The sequence below is a fragment of the Canis aureus genome, chromosome 5 (assembly GCF_053574225.1).
Source record: "Canis aureus isolate CA01 chromosome 5, VMU_Caureus_v.1.0, whole genome shotgun sequence".
In the NCBI taxonomy this organism is placed as follows: domain Eukaryota; kingdom Metazoa; phylum Chordata; class Mammalia; order Carnivora; family Canidae; genus Canis; species Canis aureus.
The window spans coordinates 1,387,374-1,402,066 of NC_135615.1; the positions used below are offsets into that span (position 1 = coordinate 1,387,374).

At 38.4% G+C, this 14,693-nt stretch overlaps 1 long non-coding RNA gene across 3 annotated transcripts in view; it reads left to right on the forward strand.

The window, feature by feature from the left end:
* The window catches only part of LOC144313602 (uncharacterized), a 118,069-nt gene that overhangs the window by 9,940 nt on the left and 93,436 nt on the right, over positions 1-14,693 (forward strand). For 2 of the 3 annotated variants that reach the window (XR_013379195.1, XR_013379196.1), the window contains exons 2-3: positions 1,109-2,939; positions 5,586-5,716. This is a non-coding gene — a long non-coding RNA (uncharacterized LOC144313602). Of the gene's footprint in view, positions 1-1,108; positions 2,940-5,585; positions 5,717-6,639; positions 9,311-14,693 lie in introns of those variants that run through there. The other variant, XR_013379197.1, reaches the window with a different exon arrangement.

Below are 14,693 nucleotides of genomic sequence, written 5' to 3' on the forward strand. Positions count from 1 at the left end.
CTTTTCAGTCATGACAGATGTATCATTCATTTGTGTCCCTTTGGTCAAAGCAAGTCACATAGCCAGTGGAGCAAACAAGTATATTCCTTTTACCTAGAAGGCTGGCAATGGTAGTGAGAAGATAAATAATCAAAATATGTAATTTGCCCCAATTTGCTCTTCTGCCCACAAAATGCTCTCACCTCTCCCCCGGATACTTAAAACTACCAGGCACTGGGCTCAGAGGCCAAGAATCTCATGAATATATATCATGTCTGCTTGCTGCATTTCTTGATTCAGAGGCCCATGAACTAAAGTGAAAAGTTGTCCTCTTCCTCCCCCCAAAGCAATATAATATAATAGTAGAGTAGGGACACCTTCATAAAAGATTGGAAGAGTGGGTGGTACATACCCGTCACTGGTTAATAGCAGTCCTGATGTTTCACTGAGCAGAAATCGCAAGCTCCTCCACCCTGATGGCAGGGAATGTTCCTTGATTTGTTCCAGTTATGTTTTCTGGGAGTCATTTCTCAACCTGTTGTTCTCCACGATGCTTGATTGGACAGCTCTTCCTTCTCCATTATCCTCCATGGCCTTTTCTGAAGTGAATATTGGAAAAGATGCCATTTGTGACTGAGAAGCTATCTTAGACTTGGCACCTGTAGAAGATTGGAGACCCAAGGGTTATTTTATGATTTGAATAGTTATAATCTCTTCTAATCCAGGTTGCAAGTGCTTTGGCAATAGATTTCTCTGCAAAACTGTTTTTCTTTTTGATCAGTTTGATTCCACTAAATTCCATGTAAGTCAATACCCATACCCATTACTTTTTAAGAGATGCTTTCATAGGTACTTTGATCTTATCAAGCTTCAGGTGAACAGCGTCTTTAGTTTCTTTTCTCTGAGCCATTCGTCTAACTGGGATAATTTACTAGGGCCATGTAATATAATCAGTAGATGACAATGGGTGTGTGGGATCTGTGAGCAGTCTTTGTCTTAATTTGAGACTCTTTAACATGTTAAAAATGAGAAAGTTTCCATTTTCAACCCTAAACGTTCTGGAATTTCTGGATACTTGTAGCTCTGCTGGACTCATCTGGACTCGGCTCCTTATGTCTTCTCATTCCAGAATCCAAGATGAAGTAGAAGACACTCCATGAGCCTTGATTGTCTCAGGATGAGGATCAGAACACACAGGCTGGTGGGAACATGCAATGCCTCTAAGAACCTCAGCTCAGAAGAGGCAAATGGCTCATATATTTATGGCCCATCTTGTCAAGTCACAAAGTCTCTATCCTCAATCAGTGGGATGAGGATGCCTACAGGGAAAAGTGGAAAAGAGGAAAAGGAAATGGATAATTGTGAACAAATGATACAATCTCCATGCCTTATGAGGCAGATATTGCTATAACTCTCCTGATAGAGAAGAAAATTGAAGCACGGAGAGGTTGAGAACATCATCCAAAGTCCTACAGCTTCTTAGTGGTAGAGTCAAGATTTCATCCTGGGGAGTCTGACTCCATGGTGTGGAATCATTTTCTAGATTCTACCTCTGGGAACTCTCATTTTTGTGGCATGACCTATATCATCTTGTCTAAATTCTCAGCAGGCTTTAATAAAAGCAACTTTAAAGAAGACTCAAATATGGCAATAATAAAGCTTTGAAAAGTGCTGTTAGAGATATCTTCAAGAAATAATTCATTAAATTGATGCCAGTTGTAACTTGTGAAATCATAAAGCTCAATGCAGGATTACCAAAAACATGATGGTAACCTTATCACAGCATGTTCAATAATTGGATCCCTTCAGAGGAGCTCTCAGCTTCCTCTCAGATTTATTAAGCTATACTTTTACCCAGAATCGGAGAATATAAAAACTTAAGGTACCAGATAGTGAAATGAGTTCAAATTTCTGAGTGTTACATTCAAAGACATTTTTTAGGACAAATTACCCCAAGTCTTTGGATTCAAAAACTCTTTTTAAATAACAGGTCAGAAAACAGTGATTAAAGCCATGTTACAAGCTCATCATAGCAAATGTTAGAATTCTAATTGAGGTGTGCTCATCCTTGACTCTTCACCCTTTTCTTACTCTCATTTTTTCGGAACCGGCTCAGATTTTCCTGGAAGAAGAATTTTCTGTAAATTGTATTCCAGATTTATCTCCTGAGAGGCATGGAGCTTAGACTTAGGCTGAAGCTCCCAAATACTCCCTAAATAAATTCTTATTTTATATATGGATTAAACCAAATTAAAATCAAGAGTGGCCTTGAGGAAAGAGTCTCATGAAACACAACAGACACCCTGAATGATGTGTACAGGATGGGAACAGCAAGGGGAGAACTGACTTGGTTTTATGGAACTGGTTCTGCACTTCCATATGTATGTGGTCAATCAGGGCTGGAAGACTGGGGGAACCACCAATAAATTAGAGTCAGAGTGAATCTGGGGCTAGACATATGCACCAGAAGTCCTTCTGGAGAAAAGCAAGCTAGCACCATTGGTATTTATCCATACACTGAGATATATCATGTGTGAGCAGCTACTTTTCCCCTGAGAATTTCTTCACCCACTGAATTAGGATAGTTTGACTACTAGAATGGATGATCTCCAACTCCTTGTAGCTTTAATGGAATAGAAAGTTTATTTCTCATTGAGGTCTTAGTTTAAGTATTTGGTGGATGGCCCCCATGCAGCAGCATTGACACTCTGGATCCTTCCATCCAATGACTCTGCCATCTTTGGAGTCTGAGAGTCCTTCACCAGAGGTTTCTGGAACTGGCATCTGTTGCATTTGCTCGCATTTCATTGGCTAGAACTCAATCACATGGCTCCATGTAACTGTGTGGGAAGCTGGGAAATGTAATCTTCCTGTAAGGTTATTATTAATTCTCTATTAAGGGAAGTGAATGGGTTTGCAGAATGCGTTACCAAGCCTTGTAGAAGGGAAACCCCCTACAGGTAAAAATCAAGTGATGTCTTTGTACTGTGAAGAAGAATGTGGCTGTTAGGTCAAGGGGGTTCTCTGCTCTTTGCTGAAAGTTCTGAGTCCTTAGCATCTGGTACACAGCTTTTCATGGTTCAGCTCCAACTTGCTTCTCTGGTTTCATCTCTTACCGCTCACTGCCCAGTCTCCACCTTCCCTACCACATACACCTAACACTCTGGCCAGATCAGACTACTGGCTATTCTTTGAATGTGTCACATATATTCACACGTTTAGGCCTTTGCAAATGTTGTTTCCTGTTTGAAACACAACTCACCCTCCACCACAAGAACTGGGTCAGACATCTTTTTTCTATGAGACTTTCCTTGAACTCCCTCCCACAGGCCAAATTCATTATCACCTTACTTACACTCCCACAACATCCTATATACTACCTTCTTATAACTTACTATGTGGCATCTTTCTTATTTGTTTACCTATATGTCTTTCCCCCTATACTGTAAAATAACTGAGTGAGATACACACCTGGGAGTCCCGAAGTCTCTCAATGTCTCACTGGAGAAACTCTCAGTGAACATAAGTTAAGAATAAGCCAGAAGTTTGGAATACAATAAAGCCACTGAGTTTTATTTAAGAAATGTTGTAAGCTGTTTGGAAATATGTTCTAGATGCATTATTCACCTCTGGAGAAATACAAAAGCTAAAAGTATAGGTAATGCATTTCTGAGGCCAAGATAACCATGATGTTGTGTTCCTTGCACTGCTTACCATGCTGCTGGTCTGGGTGCATGGAAAAGAATAAAACAGCTCAGTAAGAGTCTCTGATGAGATGCAATCTCCACAAATTTGTATGGAGGAAGCCTCAAGTTTTGGAGAAGTGTAGGAAAAAAATAAGCTTATATGAACATTTCGTTGCATGGTCCCTGCAAAGGATGTCCTTTCTTGGGGAACTGTGCAGAGCTCTGGGCCGAATCCTGCTGAAGCTTACTTGGAATCCTTCTTTCCCAATAAATGGGCCTGAATTTCCACCTTACCAAAGTCAACACAGACAGCTACGGTTCAAAAGAAGGTTTTCCATTACCATAACAGATTGCAATAAAAAGCATTGGCAGAGCCTCTTCCTCTTTATGTTGGCATTTATGGCTCTAGGCTTAGTAATCTTCAGGGTAAAATGAGTTCACCTTTTATTCAGATTTTTTATTTTCTGCACTCACTCTTCATTTCATGTAGTTGGGTTTATATAAGCTCACAATCTCTCTTCTCCCTCTCCTGGCTCTGATTCCTCAAGGCCTCAGGCCTTCTAAAACAGACTTTCCTAGCAGTCAGTGCCATGGTTATTGCTCCCAGTTCTGTTAAAAATAGACCTTGTTCTGCTGTTTCAATCCTTAAAGAATAAGAGGTGAGGTCATTTTCTGCTTGGAAAGTTGGAGAGCCGATCCAGACTGACTATGAGTGATTGGCACTAGCACATACAATTGCAGAAGAAACAGGTGTTAAAGTGACTTCTCCCATCCTATTAAATAGCCTTTTCATACACTGATTCACAGACGTATTTCCGTTCTCATGACTGAACAGGCAACCCTGTAATTTGTCCGCTCCATCCATTTTCTCCCACCCCTCGGAAACAGTTTTTCTTCAATATCTTCCTCCATGGTCTATTGTCTCTGTAAGTTTCTGCCCAAGGTGAGTGGTAGAGGGAGGATCTTATAAAATCAAACAGCAAAAAAACCAACAGGTATATAATTGACGAGGACTAGCACTGGGTGTTGGGGTTCCTCTTTCTGCTTTCCACCTGCTTTCTGACAATAGCTTCAAGTTACTAAACCCTCACATCTCAGAAATGACTCCTTCACAACATTGGGGGGAAGGCAGGGGAAAAGAGAAAATTGAAAGGGAAGAGAGAGAATTCTTAAATGAATGTACCAAACACTAGAAATAAGGAAAGTATCAATTAGGTTTCTTTCAAGTCTTTTGGCTGTCATGTAATATAGTACACATAGGATGTGTGGAAACCACAAAAGACTTGAGCAGCCTAGCTGTTTGCAAAACTCCAGTACAAAAATCAGAGTTAAGAAGACAGCTTCAGCTGTAAGCCCCAAGATTGGGCAAATGAGGACAGAATGGAAAAAAAAAAGGTAGATTTTTGAGAGATCTGGGTCCTAATGTCAGCTTTATTATTGAACATATCCCTGGCTCTGAACAAATTATTTCATTTCTTGAGACCTGTTTCTTCATGCACAAATTGAGGAAATAAAATTAGATGATCTCCAAGGTCACTTCTGGTTTTCTCCACGCCATTATCTGTATATCATATCATTTGGAAAATCAATTGTGTAGCGTTACTGCCCCCAATTTACGTCACTATAAAATGGCCACAACAGTGAAATTGATCTCTTGTTGGTTTGTCTTAATATTTTCAATTTAGGAAAAGTCTGTGTGCATGTGTATGTCTGCATCTGTCTGGGGTATGTGTTTGTGTTGGGTGTTACATGCAGATTTGAAGTCCTGGAAGTAACCAAGTAAACCCATTGCATTTAGGAGACCAAGAACCAGAGGGTCAGCCATAGTGAAACATAGTACTTTTCTCTCTCCTTTAAAAAAATGCTTAATTTTTTTACTTTCTTCAAATGACTCTTCACCTTTTCTTGTTTCTCTTTTAGAATCTGAGCAGGACTCCTGCAGACCAGGACACTGCTGCATGAGAGGCCTCTAGCAAGTTCCATCACTGCTTATCAGGATTGCTTTCATCCTCTCAGGGAGGGCGACAGATAGTTAAAGAAGAACCGGAAAGGTACCAGGCTGGGGATGAGGCTTACAGGGACCAGGGGCAGCTAATGATGACATCAAAATCGGGAGGGAGCCGTTTTTATATTCTCAGGCCAGTGGACCTTTTAGAGATTCAGAAGTACCCTAAGCAGGATTCTTTCATGCCTTTCTTGGTCTTGGGTTGGAAGTATATTGATTGGTGTTGTCTGGCTAAAGGGCATAAAGCAAAATCAGTTGTTCTCTGAACTTGTGCTTTTGCCAAGCTGAGTCATCTTCAACCTGGATATTTGGACTGGTGCTGTAAATTCCTCTGCATGTTTCAAATGACAGACATTATTCTCCTTTATTCTTACTTTTATAAAAACATAGACAAGAGTGGCACCTGGGTGGCACAGTGGGTTCAGCCTCTGACTCTTGGTTTAGGCTCTGGGCTCAGGTCAGGAGGTCAAGCCCCATATCAGGCTTCCTGCTCAGTGGGGAGTCTGCTGAAGACACTCTCTTCCTCTTCTTCTGCCCCTCCCCCCTCCCCCACCCTCCCAAATAAATCAATACATCTTAAAAAAAGATAAACAATTTCAAAATAGAAATTAAAAAAATATTCCATGGCATAGATTCAACCTAATGCTCCAAATTATTATGACTGGACTAAGATCATCAGTCTATTGAACTTTACCTGGTTTTTATGTGTGAGTCCAGCACTGTGCTGTTGAAGATGATAAAGCAGATTCCAGCTTGTTGCTCAGCTAGTGCCAGTGCTGGAAATGAGAGCTGGCTGGTGAGCTGGTAGGGGCCTCATTAGGAGTCTACTTTCTTGAGGTACTGAGGATTCCTAGAAGGAAACCAGCCTTGGGAAAAAGGCAACTGGATCCAGCTTAACCCAGTAATAAAGCCTTATTACGGGTTGGATGAGAGGATTCTGAATATTTCCCTCTGCTTTTTTCCTGGCAGCTTTCCAGTACATTTGTGTGTCAGGGAAAATGTTTCCCCCTAAATAAGGACTGTTTTCCTAAAAATTCTCATAAGATGCTGGGGGCACAAGGAACAGGACCCAAGAGCCCCAGCATAATGAGTTGATGATCAATGGACATGACAACCTTCTAGGGGCAGCAGATGTGCTGAGCAGCCATGAAGTGGATGACGGTGCAGACAGCAGGAATGCTTCACGTAGGGAGCATGGACAACATGGACAAGGCTGTCTTGGACAAGTATTACTGTACTCAACAAAGGCTGAATACCACAAAAGGGAAATACTAATGATTCATGTTAACACATTCCCTGCATTCAGTGTCCACAGAAATACTTGGGGCAGGGGACACCGAATGCAGGGATGACTAATAAGCAGCAAAATATTAGTGACAGAGGGAAAAATTTCAGTTTTCCCTCCTGGAACTTATGATCTAGTGCAGAAGACAAGAGCATCACTCCTGGAAAACCAGGAAATGATAAAAATAGGAAGTGATCAAGTGCTATTGCATTTTGAGATTATATTAGGCCTAATCACAGTGGCCTTTGTGAAGGAGGTGGAATCTGACATGGCCTTAAAGACAGAGTTGGAACTGAGTAGACAAAGAGTCTTCTAGAAGTGGTGACAGCTGTAGTCCAGAAACAAAGCCTTCTTATAAGTGCTTTGTGCTGTTGCCACATACCATGGAACACATCAGGAATTTTACGCAATGTGAAGCTAACCCTCATAAAAACTTGTAAGGAAGATTTTATTTTCATAAATAAAAGCTCAGATAGATTAAGTGACCATCCTAAATGTGCAACTGCAAGGGGAGAACTGAGTCAAGAGGAGATCACAGATCCACCTGTTGTTCCCTGAGAACAGTGAGAACAGGAATGTGGCACAACAGGTGGGAAACCTTGAGAGACAAGCCAAGCCAAGCCGAGGTTTGTGTGCTGTTCTGTAAGGAAAGGGGAGGTCACTGGTAATTTGGGGTGGGGGTGGGGGACAGAGAAGACTATAATAATATTCATCTTGGTTGGGCTAATTAGGAATTGAGATAGGAAGAGCCTGCATCTATAAATAAAGGTGCATTTAGTAACCTAGACCTTATGGAATTCAGAGGAATGGTGAATTGAACAACATTTGAAAGAAAAAAGCTACAGGCCTTGGTGACTTGTTCTTAATAATAATAATAACGCCTAAAGAGATTTGGAAAACTCGCAGCAAAAGCTGTCTTCTATTTGGAGGCAAAGCTGAGCCAAACCATAAATCCAGGCCCAAAGCAGAGGCCAGGGATCCTCACGCTCACGAAACAGGAGTTGAAATTCAAGCTCAGGAATTGGTTGTAAGAATGGGCCTAGAACTGGGCAGGTTCAGAAAGGCCAGTGATAAGGACCTCTCTGGAGTCCCAGAGTTCTTATCAGGTCCAATCAAGGGTGGTAAAACAAGAGATTTCTATAGACTGAAGCCAGGGCCCCACAGAGTAGAAGAAACACAGAACTGAGATGAAATCAAGAATTTCATTGGTCTTTGGTCCCAATAAGGAGACCAAGGAAAGCAATCAACAACCAGCCTCTTAGAATTATAGTTTTTTTAAAAAGATTTTATTTATTTATTCATGAGAGACACACACACACACACACACACAGAGAGAGGGGTAGAGATACAGGCAGAGGGAGAAGTAGGCTCCATGCAAGGAGCCCGACATGGGACTCGATCCTGGGTCTCCAGGACCACACCCTGGGCTGAAGGCGGTGCTAAACCATTGAGCCACCGGGCTGCCCAAGAATTATAGCTTTAACTGAACTGTATCTTAGTGTAGTCTCCATCTTTGAAAGAGGTTAGGTTCTACTTTACATACAGGTTATTCCTCAGCTGAAATAGTTAATAAATTATAGCGCCCTAATTCTCATTCTGGATTGCGTGTGTGTGTGTGTGTGTGTGTGTGTAAAATTGTCCAATGTGAAAATGTATCATTAATTTATTTTCTAATGGCTAGGTTAAAATATAACTATGTGATATATATCAAATGAATTTCATAGCTGCAGTCCAAATGTAGCAAATGAATCATTTAAAACTATCCACATATTGGTGATGCCAAAATTTTCATTTTCTTTCATTTTATAAATGCATCATATCTCAGCTCAAAATCAATCTATTAACCTTGAAAACGTTTTGAGCTGGAATGAAGGTTAGCAGTGAACTTTGTGACCTTCCACATGATATTAGTCATATTTACCAATTATTACTGGCTTTGAGTAATGAGGAGCCAGTTGAGACAGGAGCAGTAACATGGTGGTTACCAATAAACTAGACTTCAGAGACCACAGGGAAAATGAAGAGCATGCAAAATCAGGCTTTTTAAACCTCAAGCTTGTCTGCCCTAAAGCTCCTGCCTTAGGAAAAAAAAGTGAACATCTTGGCAGGTATTCTGATAAATTACACATAAAATACTCTAGTAAAATCTTTGTTATGAGATAAGAAATTCTGTTCAATGAATTTGAAAGGCAACTGAATACTAAAAAAAAATGATGTGTCTGCCTTCTAAACCTCCAGTGGCATGAGTCTGATGGATTTCCCGGGTGCTAGGACTGTTGACAGCCATGAGCCTGGAGGAACATTACAGGTAGAAGCTGAGCAGCATTACTTTAAAAATTAAAAATCCAAGTAAAAGCCTCAACTAAAAATGCCTTAGGAATACATAAATATATTATCCTCTGGATGAATTTTATATTACATTATATTGATTTTAACTCAATATGAAATATAATATGGATACTTTTGGATTCATAACATGAAAGAACAGTTAATGATTTGCCCATATGGGACACATGAAAATACCTCTCTTAAATTCTTTTGCCATGTTTTACAGATATTCTATTTTCATACTACTAACAGTTTGGAAATTTGTTACTATAAATGGAATATTTTTCATCTTTATTACTTGGTAGACATCAAATGAAATAGTGTCATCTTTACTGTAAAAATGCCCAACTTCATGGAATTTGAAAGTATTCTAGTTGTGTTATATTCTTAATTTAAAAATATTTTACATATAAACAATTTCAGTTAATCTGTAGTCTTTTATATAATATATAATTTAAATATATTACATATAATATAATATATATAATTTTATAATATTACTCATAGAAAAAAAGAAATACTAGATTTACCTCTAATGTCAAATATCAAGTATCTTCTACTTCCAAATTGAATTGAGTTTTTAAAAAAGTGGTTGGGGTGACTGGGTGATGGGCACTGAGGGAGGCACTTGATGGGATGAGCACTGGGTGTTATGCTATATGTTGGCAAATTGAACTCCAATAAAAAGAAAATTAAAAAAAAGTTTTAAAAAAAGTTAGACTCCTAGAATCTTTGCTTATGTTAACATAAAGGAGAACAGCATTAAATTACATTAATTATTATTAATTATTTCCTTCTCTTGTCTTTTGATTTTGCTCACTGTTGCATTGTATTAGCTGAAAATGTTCTGAGCAGCCTTAGCAAAATGAATGGGTGGGCCCACCTGATATACTTTCAGTGTATCCACAGAGCATTTACTACATCCTAGTGGTTCATTGTCACTGCTCAATTGCTTTTGCATTAAAAATCTCAAGTGCAGTGGAACTCCTCAGAAGATGGAAGGAGCCTCCACTTCCAGAAAAGATCCAGATAAAGATCTTTGGGGGCAATTACAGGAATGAGCAATGGATTCAACCTACTGAAGCCCCAAAATACTTGGTTCCTATGAAAAGGATCCAGAGGCCAGGGTAACTGAAATAATTTGCAATTAGCTTTGAGTCTTATTGTACAAGACAATCAATTAATCCTGGGGTACACTAGTAGGAGACTGGGGCTGATATGGGTTTTATCTCCACAATTCTCAGACAATAGCAGAGGATTAAATCATAAACTTGTCTTGAGGTTAGTATTTTACCAGGAACATGTTTAGAAAGAAACATTAGAATCTACTTTTAGTCTTCCTTTGTGGCAAGTAACAATGTACATGTTTTGTTTAACCTCTTCAGATGTTTTGAAATGTTTTGGTTTAACTAGCATGTACTTTATTAATGGCAGTTCATCTCATAGATCTTTTAATGACTTGGCATAAGAACAAAATTAAACTTCCTGAATTTGATTTCTTTAAAACATATCCACCAAATGCAATTGCCCTTTCTGTCAAATAAGCCCTTACTGGTTTGTAAGTCTGAAGTGATTTTTTTTTCTTCTCTCATTATGGCTGTTCCAAGACTCTTGACATTCTCTAAATCATCTTTCGCTGAGTACAAGAGGTCCATGAGGAAGTCAAGATCGATGATAGACTTCATCTCTCTTGAATTTTAATGCAAATGTCTGCTCCCCTAATCAAACAAAGGTTAAAAAAGGAAATCAAATTAGCTTATTACAAAAGCCAGGATAACTGAACTGACAAGAAAAATGCTTTCTGTATGAAAAGCCTTTAATCAATATCTTAAATAAGAATGTCACTGGAAAAAAGGGTTCATATGTGGTCAGTTATAATCTGCAAATCAATATGCTCTTTTTAATAAATATTTGACCACAGTAGCTCAATAGGCTTTGCCCATAAGAATGTCTTTCTTTAAACCAAAATGGAATAAAATTACAGCATAAATGTGGTGTTCAGGGTATAACTGAAACTGTGAGGGAATTCAAGGTTAAGGCTATTTCACCTTTTAATCATTGGGTGTTAAATACTGGAGAGATTTTCGTTAGTACCATGTCTCATACACCAGTCCCCTATGCAATCTATCTGTTCAAAAGTAAAATGATGTCAGAAAAGAGATTACTCATTAAAGATAGATCTAGGTACATTTTTTTTTCTATTCTAAGTTTAGTTTGACTATCTGGAACTATTTGATCAAATATTCTATATGCAATAAAAATCTTAATTTTGGTAGGTTTTTAACTCAAGCCTATAAAAATGCAGCCATGTGGTGTGTGGCTTTTTCTAAATAAGTATACTTCCATTGTATTCCATCAAAATCATGACCAATTAATATCTGATAAGCACTTTCTGCATGCATAGTAACATGTCGACAACTTGTTTGCCTTGTTACCAACATGACTTGGAATCTTCCACTTATTGAATGTGTGATCTTAGGCATATCACATAATTTTCCATACTAGGAAGTATGTTAACACAGTGTCTGGTTCATTATAAATGATAAATTACAACTCTTACTGTGAATTATTATTACTTGAACTGTGATTGTGGATATATAACGAAACACAATTTAACACATAGTTCTGATTTGAACAGTTCAATAACATCCAGTAGAATTAAATGAATATAACTTGTAACAACCCATCAGAGCATTGGAGATATTTAACCATAGTCTATAATTTTATCTTATGTCTTTGATTTGCTTTCTTTCTCTTTTGATATCAAATGAGAGAGTGGAAACTATGTTTTTGGGTTTTTTTTTTTTATTCTCCTTATCAAAAAGTGATTTAGAAAGAACTCATAGTGGCTTATTAAAGAAGTCCAGGGATCCCCGGGTGGCTCAGCGGTTTAGCGCCTGCCTTTCGGCCCAGGGTGTGATCCTGGAGTCCTGAGATCGAGTCTCACATCAGGCTCCCTGCATGGAGCCTGCTTCTTCTGCCTGTGTCTCTGCCTCTCTTTTCTCTCTCTGTCTGTCTCTCATGAATGAATAAATAAAATCTTTTTTAAAAAATAAAGAAGTCCAAATTATCAAAATATTCAAAGGAAAGAGAACTGTTCCTAAGTTTCTGCATATAAAGTTTCTAGACACTGAATACATTGTTTTTGTTCTTTTATTTCCCTTCTTTGAGATATAATTTTTTTATTCTTTCATAGAAATTTCTTTCATAAATAAGTTTTACAAAGCAGATTCCCTAAAAATCCTTGGATTACCTAGCCTTGCTATGCATGGTCCATGAAGATACAAGAGTTTCTCCTCCTCTTGAAAAAAATATATATTGGGGATCCCTGGGTGGCGCAGCGGTTTAGCGCCTGCCTTTGGCCCAGGGTGCGATCCTGGAGACCCGGGATGGAATCCCACATCAGGCTCCCGGTGCATGGAGCCTGCTTCTCCCTCTGCCTGTGTCTCTGCCTCTCTCTCTCTCTCTGTGACTATCATACATAAATAAATAAATAAATAAATAAAATTAAAAAATAAAAAAGAAAAGAATATATACCATTCTCACCTTTCTGAGCTAATTTTGAAGTGGTTACTGTGTAAAGAGATCTTTCTCTAAGTATCAATGAGCCTGACAGAAAAGCCTAGAGTAAATTTACACATCAAAAGCCTGCTACTTGGCAACTTTAGGAGGCCTTTTGCTGCCCCTGTGACTGCTCATTCATTTAATTATTCTTAGGTGACCATGTCAAGATTTCTAGACAATATCCTTGGGAGCTAAGTGCTTTGAATGTTTGAACTATATTAGTAAATGGAAAACCAGTGTCCTTGAGTATTAAAAACAGTGCTCTGATGAATTATAAAGTGTGTTAATTAAAATGAATGTTTTTAATGGGACTCTTTCCTGATCTATTAGGATACTTAATTTAGGGTCTTGCATACATTGACATTATGACTTTTTAAATGAAGAAAGGTGATGATGGTAACCAACATATGGACAATAATTTCTAGTTTACAAAGTGCTCTGTTTAATCATTTCCACATCTGTTATTTATGTCTCCCAGCTATCCTGTGAGATAGGCATTATTATTCACATTTAACAGAAGGGAAAATAGATCTTTCTGAGTTCAAGTATATATCCCAAGTTATAGAGATAGAAAATCATCAGAACAAGATTTTAATCTAGGCCCCTTAGCTCCAAATGTTTCCTTCTTTCCATTACATAACATTGATGAACATTTCCCAACACTTCTTCCTTTGCATTTGAGAAGGCTGAACATTAACAGAGTCCAGGTTAGAAATGATTAATGCAATTGTGTGTTTATGATTTTTCAAGTAATGCTATTTTAAACTCTCACATATAAAGTCTTGCAGTCGAATCCGTGGTTCAAAGTATTGGCGCTTAAGGCCCATAAAGTTGCAGACGTTCTATTTAGACTTTGAAACTGCAGAGATCAGGAAATCCTAAATAGAAACCCCAAATAGAAAAGTTCAAGTTGCTCAGGAGTAAACTTCTTATAATAAAGTATTTTATGAGTAATCATGATGTTTAGGACTTCAGCATTTCAAATTGTCTTGTAAATTTAAGATGCTCCCAAGTAATGAAGGGTAACATCTTGAAGCTGGCAGATTAGATATCAAGTAATTAGATTTGTTCCAGAGCTTATCTACTACTGAGCAAAAATTGCAAGCTTAGTCTCATCTGAGATGAGTCCTGTTTACTTCCTGTCTGCGAATTTGGATAAGACAAGGTCATTTCACTCAGTCTACCTTCTTTAAAACACATCTACCTTCTAGAAGGGCACTGATTTCTTTAGCATAGGGCACAGCAAATGAGAACTATTTGGGGTTCTCATTATGAGATGCCAAAGGAGAAAGCGTTACTTATTCATAGATATGGATAGAAATGAAGCTGTGTTGATGTCAAGGATAGAAGTATATAGTGCTCCAAGTATCTTGGTGAGAGAACAAAGAGAAAACAAATGATCTGGCCGCTATCTGGCCTAGGGACTTCCAAATTATGTGACTTGTGGAATGTGTGGAAGGCCTCTATTAATCAATAAATGTTAAATAACTGCTGATTCCCTTGTATGTGCATAATATCATGTTCAAGATTAGGGGAGATGTACATGATAAGATGTAAACTCCTACTTTCCAAAAATGCGTTATCTAATTGAAGAGATTTCAAAATATTAGAGAGCAGTCAGTCAATGATATGTCCCAAATTAATGGTGTTTGAATCCTTCTTTAGGAGCTCAAGGGTCAGAAAGAGCAGCCCCACTGGGGGAGACTCAGGCATCCAAAATGGAAGGAAAATTATATGAGTTTGTTTTGGGGGACTGGAGAAATAAAAATCTGGGATATTAGGAAGAGATCCACTGGTGGAGGGCCTGAAATGATAACCCCCCAAATCTGTTTATGACATATGCAAA